This window comes from Strix uralensis, chromosome 13 (genome assembly GCF_047716275.1).
Source record: "Strix uralensis isolate ZFMK-TIS-50842 chromosome 13, bStrUra1, whole genome shotgun sequence".
Classification (NCBI taxonomy): Eukaryota; Metazoa; Chordata; class Aves; order Strigiformes; family Strigidae; genus Strix; species Strix uralensis.
In genome coordinates this window covers 23,610,195-23,625,487 of record NC_133984.1, presented here as the reverse complement: position 1 = coordinate 23,625,487, position 15,293 = coordinate 23,610,195, and positions in this window count along the sequence as shown.

The following is a 15,293-nucleotide window of genomic DNA, read 5'->3' as shown; positions in this document are numbered from 1 at the left end:
GCACTGTATGCATTGCATAATGCATCACATAGGCAAGAGGTCTTCCATTTTAAACAGCTTAATGCAGCTGTTGATTTTACTTTATACACCAGAGCAAATATGCAGGAAATTGCTGTATTGATCCTTTACTTATAGTCAGCTAATATTCAGTTTCTATTATTTACTTTATTGTTATTAGTATGATACCTGTGTTTTTAAAAGGGATTTCAACAGCTAGTTATCCTGTTTTTCACGATATGATATTTAAAAGAACTGTGCTTAGAATTGCACGTATCAGTAAGGCATTTTATACACGTTGATTTTCAGGTCTGCAATTTGTATTATGTCTGAGCTGCATCTTGAACTAATGCTTGAGTGCTTGAGTTGTATCCAAATCGTATGGATAACTCCTGATGTAATTTTTCACTCCTGTCCGCCCCCCCCAAGATTTTGATGTTGTGGCGCTACCACTTAAAACTTATGATGGAATTGGTGATTCCAAAATGTTTATTTTGGAATTCTGTCTTGCCCATTTGATTATCTGAATGAATGATGCATCTTTGCAGATCTGATGAATTTTCAGGTACTATTTGCTAGGTGAGTGCCAGGATGTATCTCATACCTTCATAAATGATTTCTGTATGATATATAAATATTTTAATATCCATTTATATGCTGATAACATTGTTCACTACAGAGATCCTTCACTGTGTTAAGTAACACTTAATCTATCTTTATAAGATGATTTTGTTAGTTTAGAAAGAACTATCAATCATATACCAAACAACATCTAAGTACAGAATACAGGATAGTAGAATTTCCCTATTGTACTTGAAAGATTCATGTTGTTTTGATGTCTCAGCACTACCATATATACATATGTATGAGAAAGGAGCTGGTTTTTAATATTTTCCCTTAAACTTCCCTCTACTAGTTGTCTTCAGTTATTTTGTAGAATTTTGCCTTTTTATCTGATCAGTGAAATTTCTGGTGACAACCTTTACCTGAAGGTAATCCCATTCAAGTTGAAGTCTGGGGCTGTGCCATTTACCAGAAAACAGCAAATTATGTGGTTAGCACTCGTTGTGTAAATGTTCTTCATACGTCTTGAACTCAGTTATGAGAAGACTTCTATATGGAAAACTTAATTTGCTAATTAATCTCTGTTAACTTTACGCCAAGCTTAAAGACTACTTAACTACTTTTTATTATTGTTTTCCAGATATAATGGTTTATATAATTTTAAGATTAGGAACAATATCAGTGTCTTCACTTTGCAATTGTTATTTTTGATACCACAGACTGTAGTTTATACAATGCAGTTGACTGGTCTTAAGTTAGAATGAGAATCTATTAGAAAAATCTCTTCCTTTTTATGTATTTCATTAGATTTCAATAACACTTAAGTATACAAGACAACTGGGAAAGGGAAGGAAGAGAGACTTTTCAATCATACACAAAGTCTCATGCTGCCCACCGGATGGTAGCTCTGCAATTGCAGATTTATAAGTCTGTGATGACAAACCTTCAAAATGAAGGATTCAAGGTGTTTTTTCACCCCATATTGGAAGAAAATGTGGGTGGTATTTTTTTTTTTTTCCCAATGCTTGTGGCTTATTGATTGGGTCTGCGATGTGGCAAAGCCAGGTTGAGTTCCTTGCTCAGCTGAAATGAGGGCAGTATTCCATTGTAGTCACTCACTAACCTGGAGTGGGAATTCTAGTTTGGCATTGCCACCTCACAGGCTGCTGGCACAGACATTGCAAATCTGTTTTATCAAAAAACGTTTCCAATAACAGAACAGATAACATCTCTGAAATATTTTAACATCAGCTGAACAGCATACGCTAACTATCTTTCCTTTTTTGATGTGTCCCAAGCAGCTTTACTTCTAAATGTATATGAAATAAATAATTGTTTAATTTCATGGTACAACTAATTTAATGAATTGCTTTAAATTCATGTAGCAAAAATATTTTTTTCAGCACCATTCATCTATAACTCAAGAAAGGTTCATCTGGACAGATTCTGCTCTTGTTTTCTTCAATAGTTCACACATGTTACTGAGAACAAAATTTTCCCATCAGTTGGAATTCTCATAACAGTAATGTCATTGACACATAGGAATAATTTTGGAATGTCTTCTTTTTATTAAACAAAAGATGAGTGTAGTGTTCTGCTATTATGATATTAGTAATTAGCATAAAAATAATTTACAATACAGGTTGTGAGTTATGAGTCTTAATTTATTTCTATTCAGCCTATAGTTGGAACAAACTGTGAAATTTCCTGTATTAATTTATTGCTACTGTCTAAGCACAAGGTGAGTTACAGCTGAACATTATCAGAAAATTACTGATCTAATCTGGGATACTTTGTAAGTTCCAGTCACTTATGCTGAGGAATGAGGAATAAAGGATGAAACAGGCACCCAGAGTTCATGGTATTTTCAGGAGAAAGACTTGTCCTATTTAAAATATGAAAAAAAAAAAGATGTTGTTTTGTCTTGGCAAAAGATATAGTTGTTCTTTAGGGGTACTAAGGGATGTAAGAGAATTTAGAGAAAAATGTGGCCCAGAAGATGATGGATGTGAACTTTCTAGAAATTTCGAGAGTCTGGCACATCAGAGCAATGAGATTCACTGTAGGGCAGTGGGTTTGGGAGGAAGAAACTACTTGATTTTAAGACAAGGTTTGCTAAAAGTGTCGTTGCCCATGTCTGGCTGTGATACAGCAAAATATTATTTAACTGCAATACAATATCGTTATTTGAAATCTTAGTAGTGTTTTGTAGTGAGTGTTAACATGATATTAATGAATTGAATATTTGAAGCAGACCGAGATACATTCTGGCTACTTTCCTCTGAATGAATTGCTGATTCATTTTGTATAGCTTAACATTACTTGACCTTCTTGTACTCCTGTTAATATAGTGCTTGTACTTAAAGCATAGGAAAATGTTTGAAAAACTAGCCTGAAACTATCACAATGAAGTAATTAAAAGTAACACCAGATGAGCTGAAATCCATCCTATTCATTGACCATAATGTCATAGGTTGTTCAGTGATGGGAATAACTGCTGCAGAAATGGTGTTTTTCCCCTATCTTGGGAAAAGGGCAGCATGACTAGGATGTGTATGACTACAATGGCTCAGTATTATGTCGTTAATTTGACTCTGCTAGATCCTTCTGCTTGTGATAAGATGGTCCATTTATGGAAATTGCTGGTTCCCTTTTGGCTTTGATGATGTCAAGTTGACCACACTTAATTTAGCCACCTTATGATTAATTTTGTGTTGTTCTGAGAACATCAGTAATGTAATGCACCTAAAGCTGCTCTGCTTTATTTAATTGGTTATTATGGGATTACTTATTGAAAAAACTTGAGGAATTTTTTCTAAAGAAAGGCCATCCATTTCAAGGAAAATACCTTTCCATGCAGTTAAGTGTAGAATATCAGCAAGGGCAGTTAAAACAGCAAGTCCAGGTGGCCCTGTCTCTCTCACTGTTAAATCTCGGGTAAAATATATGCTGTCAGCCACTGAGATTAATAGTTCTATTTGCTGTTCAGTGTATCTGAGAAACTCCTATTATTAATGTAATTTGGGAAGAATTTAAACTTTTCAAGGCCATTTTCAGAGTCTTATCTGTATGTGTGATGGTAAGGGTCTTTTTAGCACCTTAGAAAGGCAAAATAATGTGGCAAATTTATCTCAGTCGAATTGTGCTCAGAAATATCTGATTGACATATTTCTCATTCAATAATTATTCCTTATAGCTCTATTTGCTCTCACTTTAGTTTAAAAAAAATATTAACTGGAGATGAAAGATGCATTAAGGTTTTTTTGAATTTGTAATGCCCCCATTATTCTTGGTGAGTCATATATTATTTTCCTCATTAAGCAGAAATATGATTTTGTGTCACTAGTAGTTTTAAAGCAGTGTATGTCTTGCTTTGGGTGTCCTGAGAGATATTGTACAATTGTAATATATTAGCAAAGTTTCTTCTGTCTCCTTTTAGTGGGACAATGTCAATCTCTGTTTATACAGTTTTTACCTCAAGCAGTAGACATGTATGCTGAAATGTTAAATGTTTACATCCTTTTGTTATGCTGGTGTAATAGGCAACTGTATTACACCCCAAAATACTATACTTTAGTCTTTGGGTCATTATGAACACAAGACAGTCTTGTAGTTGTCATTCTAGTGAATTCCTTTACATTTGTAATAAATGTATTATTACACGGTAGACTATAAGATTAAAATCTCATTAGGAGTTGACTTTCCATATATCCTGATATTTTTCAGTAATCTTGTACACCAAACCAGCAGATAACAACGGTAGTTGGATTAGTTTGTAGTTGGAATGGTAGTGGAATAGTTTGGATTTTCTTTACACACAAAACAAATATAATACAATCCTGTATTCATGCTAAGCTTACATGGATATGCCACACAACCCTATTCATGTATTTCAGTTGCAGTCTCCCATATGCTAGGCAAAATGGGATAAGCAGGCTACTTATAAGTCACTTAGATTTTTTTCCGTACTCTTTTTAGTTTTCTTGCTTAAACTAAACTCCTGATGAGAGCCAAGATGACTTAACAAAGGGTGCAGAATACGACTTGCTTGGTCTCTCACCTTTGTGTGGTATTTCGGGAATCTCGTCTAGGATAATCTAGCAAAGAACACTTTTTCAGGATATCCCTTGTGACTCTGGTCTTACAGCATGACCATAAATGTGCTTAAAATGTTAATATAATAAATACATCTTTGAGTGTTTGAGTCTGTATTCTGTGAGGTCTTAGCATTTAACTTTTGTTCTGGTCAGGAGAAGGTGCGTTTAATGCCTACAAAAAAAAATCTTATACAACTTGCAGATTGAGTGTCTTTTATATAATTAGTAAGCTTCAGAGCCGTAACTCAAAATTTACATAGTACCACTGGTAGTAGCAATGTTGTTGGAAGGACAGACCGGTATCCTGTTGATTAACACTATTCAGTGAAGAATTATTCCTAAATCTTGTGTAACTCAGTCTTTGAGATGTATTCATAATGCACACTGCAAATTTGTAGTGAATATTACAGTGGAATTCACTAGTGTATCCTAATTCTTTTAGTCTGGATATTGGCCTTTGAGCAAGATAAAAACTAGGACAGAAATAATAGAAGAATATACTTTGGTTTGGGTTTGGTTCTGGTTTTAGATTACTTGCATTATGACAGCGTGCAAGAGTTAGTCCCAGTTTAGATGTGTAAATGGTAGATTGTTGCTGTGTGACTAAATTGAAGGTAGTCTCTAACATGGACTCATAGGAATGCCATAGAAATGCCTGTTTCTCTCTACTTGCTGCAAGGCTCACCTAAGTAATTAATATATAGATATCTGCAGTGACATCTGTGGATGCAGACAGAGGACTTTCTGTGGGTGAGATACGTAGACTGTAGAAACCCATGTCACAACGAGGACCTATGTTTTTAGGAAATTAACTTTTCAGGTGGATCTGTGCATGCTATTTGTGTGCAGATATGCAGGTAATGGTAAGACCCTCTTGTTGATAGTGCTGCTGATGGAATTTAGACTACAGTATTGGGCTTTGATGCTGAAAAATTATTTAAATATTAAATGCACCAAACTTCAGATTAAAAAAATGTGTATATTAATTATGTGTGTGTTTGAACAATGGTGTGAATAAACACACTGAGGGTTTGCATGCAGATCTCTAGAAAAGCAACTGTCTGCATGCGTACTCAGATACCTATCTACATTTGCTAAATGGACCACACAAAGCAGTTGTGCCTCTCTTCATACAGTACTTTTTTTTTTCATTTAGCTAAAGGTTTTACATGTTGATATGGGAAATCAAAGCTGTATGCAATGGCGGCAAAAATTATTTAAAAAAACCCAAACAACAAAACTGTTTCATGAGCTATGAGAATATAGAATAATTTAAAAGGTAGCAGATCAGTCACCAGTTTGTATTATGAGCCATGACTGTTCAGCTTATCGTAGGGTTTTGGGTATTTCTTTGGCTAATACCTTTGCTCTGTCATTTCAAGTAACCTTCTGCACTGCTAGAGGAAATAGCCTTGACTGATTTCTGACTTCAGCATAACCTTTTGAATCCCATAATCTTCTTCAATTACTCCTACCGTGTCAGGTTATGAAGTGGAGCTTTGTCTTGCTTTTGTATTGTGGGAAAAACCAAAGTAACAACAAAAAAATCCCCTCTTGTTTTTCAGAGGCATTGTTGCCTTTTGTTTTCAGCCTCCATAAAGTGTAGAGAGGGGTGTGTGTAGGTTGTAGGCAGTCTCTTGTGAAAACTCTAGAATGGGGGCACTGTCACAGTGGTTGGTTTTTATGTGTTTTGATGAAATTTGCTAATATATAGGCAAATATTTAAGAAGTGAGTTCTTCCTCAGCTGACTGGAATGCAAGGTTCTCCACATCTGTCTGGAAAAAGTTTTGCTCCCTGAAGCATGCTTGTCACTTGTGGTTCCACACACATTTATGAAATGCTAAACCAGCCTTTGGGGATTCTTAGTTGAGCTGTCTCTTGACTTCTGTTTTTGCAAGGACTGCTGTGTGTAACTTTTTACCCACTTTTCCCAGGCTACAAGGGGAAACTGCCTCTTTATATCAGAGTGCACACATTTCCCAGGCTTAGTAACATCTCAAGGAAGCCCTGAAATAATAATTTGCTGTTAATACTGTTAACACGTGATGAATATTTCATACCAGGATGAACATGCGTTCTGAATCTAAAAGATCGTGTAGTATCAAACTTTAAATTAGGAAATTAAATATATTTAAATTACATTGAAGAAGTCTCTGATTAGCAGCCATTAACATTAAACCTGTCATTTTATTAAAAACACATGACGTGCTCAGCAATAAATTCTGTATCTTCCAGAAGTATTTTTGTATACATTTGTCTTCGCATTTATGCATCTGCTGAAGCATTTTACAGAGAATTGTCTAAGTGTCTCATAGTCTTCACAGTGTCAGGATGACAAAATACACCTCTACCAGTGACTGCTTTACCTGATGAAGCTGTAGCTGGTTTTGAAATACTTGAAGTTTGTGATTCTGTGGGGAACTTTTTGCCAAGGTTGTTCATAATTCACAATGCATTCTGAATTCTATCCCTGTGCAACTCATTTTATACTTTTCTTGCTTTCAGAAAACTTAGTTAACTTTAGAGTGGGCTCAGTGCCTCTTGTTTGAAGGAAGAGTTTGGATTTACATTTATGTCTGCAGTTGGGGCCTATGAGAGGTGTAACTTGGTGAAACCAGTCGTCTATGTGCTCCCTGGTTAGAAACTCAGGGCAGAGAAACAGAGTGTGCAGCATCTCTTAAGCCTCATTGTCCTGGACCTAGGCCCACAGAATGACAGAATCGTCTAGGTTGGAAAGGACCTTGAAGATCATCTAGTCCAACCTTTAACCAAGCATTGGCAGTTTCCAACTCCACCAGATCCCTCAGCGCTATGTCGACCTGATTCTTAAACACCTCCAGGGATGGGGACTCCACCACCTCCCTGGGCAGCCCATTCCAACGCCCAACAACCCCTTCTGTAAAGAAATATTTCCTAATATCCAGTGACCCCAGTGAGATAACATAGAGTATGATCTACACCTTAACTGTGGCAAGGCACAGTTCACAAATAAGCCTTTTAAGGCAATGATCTTTAAAAGTATATGTACATTTGTGAAGGATGAGAATAAAAGCCTTTAGGGATGGGAAAACAAATTGCCAGTGTATGAGCCTTTAATAGAACTGTTTTTATTTATCTAAGTTGATGTAGCAGGTCTGCTAAATTTCAGACCAGACCCTCTTGATCTTTCAGGTGTGAAAGTCCATCAGATAACCGTTTTTGTTGGGGGGATGGAACAGAATAATATAACGTTAATTAAACCATCAGTCATATGAGTTCATAGAGTTGTTTGTCATGTATATTCATAGAGTTGTGTGTGTTTGTCTTTGTCTTCAAGTCTTATTTCCTATTGGTACTTTTCCTACCTATTATGTGATTTGCCTACATATAGCAAAATGACAGCTGGTATTCTCAAGGGAGAAAAGTTTTACCAGCTTTGTTAGGAATATGAACTTTTATGCACGGGCAGATTTTGAATTGCAAAATTTTGGTTTTAGTCCGCTCACCCTCTCAAAGATAATGCTGTATTTAGGATGCCCATGCTTTCGAAAGTGGAAGTAGTGGTTAAGATTGCAAAAATCTCTTGGAAGACAGGAACTTGTGTTTTGAAGTAAAGTTCTTAAATTTACTGAAAAAGATAGTTGGGTGAAAGTGAAATAATGTATTTTTGAAATAAAGTTAATGTGAAAATATAAAACGTAAAATTTATTTGGACTTATACATTTTTGGGCAGTATGTCTATGAAGGAAAATGTACCAGCTTGTCTAACTTAACTTCTTTTGGTATAATAACATTCATTTTATTATTTTTTTAAAAAATCCTCAAATATCTCTATACTAGAACAACAAAATTTTTTGGTTCTGCTGCAAGATTGGAACAGTGGAATTTGAGATGTGGTTGAGTTAATGTTTTGTGAAAGGTACAATATTATTTTTTACATGTTTTACAAAACTTGTATACTTTGAAAAAATGTTATTGCCGTACCATTCCAGATACTTTCTAGAATAATATTAAATCCCTCAGTTTCTTCAGATCATCTTATCCTTGTTTCTGGAAGCTGAAACAACTGATAAAATACGCCCTATTATGTTTTCTTTGGTATCCTGTATAGTAAAATGATATTTTAGTTATCAAACTATTTCACTAGAATGATTTCTATTGCAGAAGCACATACACTGTTATTAGTTTTCTTTTTATTTATTAAGTATTCTCCACTGGGAGCTGGGTGCCTCCTGCAAGCACTATATACCCTCTGCTACCATTGATGAATTTTAATGTGAGTGTCCCAGCACTTTGCAGTCTAATGTCTTATTTGCCTAGAAATTTCTTCAGCCCCTCCTCTGCAACTGTTGCTCAAACTCTGATATGTTTAAGTCCTTATCGAGGTTTTTTTCTAAGTACTCTTAGTAAGTTCACATGTAAATTACAGAAATTATGCTTTCACTAAAATGCTAGCACTGTGCTCAGATCTAATCCATAGCAGTTTTCTAGTATTGTGGAATTATTTGATGACTCTAATTTCAGATGCAACTTCTAAAAAACCAATATGCTTTCCTCCTCAGCAATGATTGCATATTTTGCTTTGTAGCACTGAGATATGTTTCTCTTCATGCCGAATGCAAACTGTTTTGTAGAAGAATTTATTACTATGCACAGTTTGTTTATGCAATACATTTTAGTCATGCAAAATACTTTACAAAACAAGAAAGCTCAAAACATTGGTAGATATACTTCACCTATTTCAAGGTTTATTTACCTGGACTCCAGCATTTGCAATATTTCATATTCTCTAGGCGGAAATTTAAGAACTGGGAAGAAACTGGCTTTAAGGTTTTCTTGTGTTGTGTGAGAATAAAATTGGGATGTCTTGGGTTCAGATGAAAAAAAGGAGGAGAAACAGTGACTAAAAATAGCTAGAAGGACAGTTGTTGAGACTTAACTGTGGGATGTAGGAGACGCAGGTCCAAGGTCATGTCTTGAATCAAAACTTGACAGAACTGAATCCAAATTTATTAATTTCATCATCCTCAAACTTTTATGGTCTTCTCAAGCTTTTAGCTGTTTTGGAACTAACTTTTGTCCCTTTCTCACATGTAATTTTTTTAATGAATGCTGAATCATTGGTGTTAAGTAAAAATTACTCCTTTGTACTTTAGAAATACTGGCCAATAAAAGATGGGACTTTTCAGTTGCACACAGAATTCATTAATAAAAGTAGACTATATTTTCTGAAGCACTTCTGAAAACTACTCTGGCATACCAAAGTGGAAGCCAAGCTTCCTCACCATCACAAGGGAAATATGGAAAAATTACCTTAAAGAATAAGTGAAGCTTTATTAAAGATCTTTGTCAGATGTCTCCATCAAACATAGAGTTGGCCCAATCATTAAAAGATACCAGGTAGCTTGCATAAATACAGCAAAGGCTGTACGTGAGCAAAGGCAGATTCTGCATATACTACAGATTTTCTGTAGTAGAAACTTTCCATCACATTAGTGATGTAACAAACTTACCCTCTCACAGATACAGCTACTACAGTCTTTTCTGCTTGGTGTGTAGGCTTATTGGGGAAGAAAAATTGGCTGTGGTTCAAAAGTATGTTTTTCTGTCTTTCACATCAGGCTGGTTTCTAATGTTAAGTACCTACTCTAAAGCTACCTACATGTTGGAAAAAATTCCAGTGACCTTAGTGTGCCCAGCAGACTCACAGAATGATATAGAGAACCTAATATCCTAGGTGTCAGAAATAAGGGGGTCTTGATTCATCAATGAAGGATAAAAGCAAAAATGCTTCTATTTGGATTAATTCTAAATCACAATTAGAGAAAGTCCCATTAAAGACAAGCAAAGTTTTTAAGGATATGCAGGATATGGAGAATTGCATTTGAGAATTACTGTTTGTCATTTTCTGATGAGTCGTAACAAGTCCTTGTTTCATGTAAGATGGATAAGTGATATTTTACCTTTAAAAGTGGTGTCAGCTCTTATAGACTCAACAGATTATGCTGAATAAAGCTTCAACTTTAATTTTTATTTGAAGACTGAAGATATCTAGTATTATCTGTAGGTATAAACTCTATAAAGGTATTTAGATGAGTTTCTCTTGATTTCATCGGGAATGACTCAAATTCAATAAAGAGCAAAGTAATGTAATCTTTTATTGCCAGATTTACCCACATGGTGATTGTAAAATTTTATTTATGGTTTTTAGAAGTTGACAAATATACTCCTTAGGTGAACAAAAAGTAATGCAATCTGTTTCAGAGATAGACACTTAAATGTTGCCTGGTTTTGCTAGTGGTGAGATTACTGAGCATTGGAACTAGAGGCAGCAAAGTAAATATTTCATATTCCAAGACATTAGGTGTCAGGTAGATAAATGAAACTTTAAATTAAACCTGTTAGCAGTGTTTCAACTTCAGAAAGTCCACATTCAGTAGTAAGGTATTGTTATTGCTTTGATATTCTGTGTGAAAAATAACATCCTTTGGAAACCAACTTGATATTCATATGGTTGGCTTATAGCTGAGACTGTTAAATGGGAATTGATCTACTAAGTTTTGGTGGAGGATGGCTGGTGAAAGTTATTCTCTAAGTAGATGTTCTTGTGCAATAAAATAAACAAAGCTCTGTATGTGAACTAATCAGATTTGTCATACATTATTTAAAAGGAGTGCAAACCCAAAACACTTTCCTTGTGAGTACTATGTAGCTATGAAAACTAGGCTGAATCTTTAAGTGGAAAACTTTATACTCTCATGAAGACCTCTGTGTAGTATACAAATGTACAGAGTTTGATTGAACAATAATAATAATAGCAGAGAAGGTTAAACAGAAAATCCATCAAAAGGAAAGAACCAACAAAAGTGTTATTGGACAAATAATTGATTTGAAGATTACAATAATTTTTTGTTGAAGTTTTATAGATAGAGCATATTACAGTATACTCTCCTGCAATGACAAACAAAAAGATGTGAGGTTTTGATGCATTCTTTAAGAACAGCAGTTTTATGCATCTTGATTTAGGAGGAGAGACTCATCTGTTTCCATGAATTACGGAACTTTGAGTTTCTCCTTTTAAAATCTGGCTGCAAATGGAACTACCAGTTTATTGAGGCCAAAGTGTAGTTTCTGCTCGCTGATGATAAGAGGTGGTTGGCAGTGCATGCGATCTGATAGGGTGAGGACAGATTGAATGTCAGGACCATAATGTGAAGAATGGTAGCAAGTCATTGAAAGTAATGGTTTGCAAAAATTTCACTTGGTTACTTCCAGTGTGGTTCATTTTCTGCCATCTGCTCTAAGACATCAAAACAATAAGATGAAACATGAAATTATCTGCATACCTCATTTGCATAATGAGGATGTAGACGTAGTTTTGCTGGTTAGCTTTTCAGTTTGGGCCACAACAGGTTGTTTAACTCGTTGCTGGCCAGTTCATACAATGTTAGCACACGACTGAAATATAAATCAAACCTAGAAGCTCAGAGTAAATAGCTCTGCAGAGGGTAAAGAGAGACAATTTCAAACGTCATATTTAGTTTATTTTGGTTTGATCAAATAATCGACTTTGTAACAGCTTAATTTCCCATACTTTTAAAAAGTCTAGTATATATAAAACAAGCACTGTCAGTCTGTGAGAATGAGTTAAACACTTTTCAGGGGTTGCCCAGAGAGATTAGCTGAGAGCAGAGATACTGTCAGCAAGCCCATTCACTATCACCAGAAAGCAAGGCTCTGGAGCAAGGTGAAACTTGTTCATCAGCCTACCTGGGGTTGGAATTGTCAGAGGTTAGTCATAACAGAGGAGATTAGCTAATGTCGGTCAAGAAACATGCTTCCTTGTGCCTGGAGGTAGGCTGGAGTCATGATCACACGGGTTTTTTTTTTACCTGTTTGCTTGTATACTTGCTTAAAGAGAAACATCCAAGAGATCTTTATCCCTTAGTGGCTGTCCAAAAAAAAAAAAAAAAAAACAAGAATGGGGAATGAAAATTCTTGTATCCAAAAGGACTTAAAAACCATTGGTTGCAGCTGTGGATCCAGATAGTCAATGAACAAACGTGTTTTAACCCTTACACTGCCTTGTTGATGCATCTAGGTGCTGTCATTTCATTCTAACTCCCCTAGAGGGATACTAAGTTTGAAATGCTGAAGGTATATACTCAGTTGATTAAAAAAAAAAATGTTTGCGTTTAACATAATTTTGCTTGTTGCCAGTCTGTTTTCAAGTCAATTATTTTGACAGTAGGGTAGTGATAGTCTAGTAAACTCTGCACCAGAAGGTGGCACTGGTGGTGCGTGATGATTGTCTCATTTGAGACTTATTTTAGACATCACTTTACGAAAATCTCATCACATGCAGAAGGCCTGAACTAAACTCCCTTTGACCTCCCTGGGAAATACCTGTATTGTGCATCAGGCAAGTAGACTGAGGTACGCATGCGTTGTTGTGTAATGAATGAAACTGCAGTATGAGGGATCCCAGCGTATTCTTAGCTAGATGCGTGGCTGCAGAAGTGCGTATGGGGAGGTGAGTGGAGTATCTATAAAGAGGGAGATCTGGACTTCAGTCTCAATAGATTTCAGATGTGCTTCTGTAGTAATGCTTTCTTCCCTGATTTTGAAGATTACGAACAACATTATGAGACCATGAGTCACCATTCTTATTTTTTTCTGTTTTTAAATGCTGCTTTATAAAAATGCTGGTCAAAACAAAATGAAAAAGGATATTTTGACCCAGTTTTGATTAAGAGGCCAATGGGCAGGGTGTTCAGACTTGTACCCCTTTTGGTCACTTTGAGTGCAGGACTGAATCAGTTAACATCATTCTTTCAGATACACAGGACTCGGTGTGTTTAAATTACTTTTTCTTGTAATTGTACTTCATTTTATTGATTGGATTTCTCCTAGAAGTTCATATGGGAAAATATGAAATAACTTCGTATTCTTCTTCAGTAATCAGATTTTATTTTCATCTCCAGCATGCTTCCTTGTATTTGGTTCAGAGAAGAGCTCACAACATAGCCAAGACTATCTCTTACTCTGTGATGGAATTGTTTGTACTTAGCCTTTAAAAATGATTCTTTAAAGAGCTGCCAGCATCCTGGGACAGCTTGCTTCCAGTTCTTATTTACTGAGAACTGCCTTCCTGAAATGCAAATTGTTTCTACTGGGGTGTTATTTTCTCTGTCATTTTTTATTATTATTTCATGACTGCTGTCATCCAAGCTACCTTACACTTTGTCATCCTTAACCTTTTCCTTGCACTTGGTGTGACATCAGGAAGACTTTCCTTTTCACCACCATACGTATCAAAAAACCACGCACCTGTGGGATTCAGGAATTTGCTGACTACTTAGTGTTCTGCTGTACTGTTTGTCCAACAGTTACTTCTGTAATAAAAATTCCTTGTTGTTGTCAGATCTTGTAGAAAAGACCCTGCCCACCAAATTTTTCTGGTTGTAGCATCTGCTATATACCATCACCTTTGATTGTATCTGTGACCTTTTTTCTATTTTATCGCCTAGTTAGTGATTTTCAACTGGTACAAATCATTCTCTGTAAACTGGACCTCAGAGTAAACATACACCTCTTTGACATGCAGTTTCTTCTGTTCAGCCTGGAGAAGAGAGGGAGACCTTATTGTGACCTTGCAATATATAAAGGAGGCTTATAAGAAAGACTGAGAAATTCATTTTGCTAGGTCCTGTACTGACAGGACGATGGGGAGCAGTTTTAAACTGAAAGAGGATAAATTGATTTGGATATAGAGAAGAAGTTTTTTTACAATGAGGGTGGGGAGGCCCTGGCACAGGTTGCCCAGAGAAGCTGTGGCTGCCCCCTCCCTGGAAGGGTTCAAGGCCAGGTTGGACGGGGCTTTGGACAATCTGACCTAGTGAAAGATGTCCCTGCCCATGGCAGAGGGGTTGGACTAAATGGTCTTTAAAGGTCCCTTCCAACCCAAACCATTCTATGATTCTATTATATTGTTTGCTTAATCTAACAGCTGAGGGATGCATCTGTGAAGACTTAATCTATGTTAGAGCAGTAAGAGGGTTACTAAAATGTTTATTTTTGCCTTTTTTTTTTCTTTGCTTGCAATGCAGTAGGTGTAATGCATGTTTTATGGAAAAGTGTACACATATTTATGAAGATCTGCATATGTTGCTGAAAAGAATTAAAATTAATTGCTGCAGCTCAGAGGTACTGGTATAATGGATTTTGGGTAATAAAGCAACATGAGACTTTTTTGCTGAGCTAATAAAATGCAATTTGAGAAAGAATGAGTGCAATAAAAGGCTCAGATTTATATGGTGATTTTTTTTTCCCCACCTGATTTGTAGCTTTAAAAAAATGTTAGTTATTGTACTGACATGAAGGAGAAAATTGTTTCCTGTATGGTAAGGGGAAAAGTCTGAGGAGAAAGAGATGCCTTTTGTATCCTTCTCCATGTTAAGCCCATACAGCTGCCCTTGCCTGTGACTACTTGGAAAAAATTCTTCCAAGTGGTCCTCTGGCTGGGCTACATAGAAGGGAAAGAGGCAATATAATGGGTTTTTTCTGTGCTAGATGTTATGCTACAATGGTCTTTTACATCTGTGTGAGAAAGGCACAGTCATGCTTGAATGTGGCAGCCTCAAAGGGATCTCTCT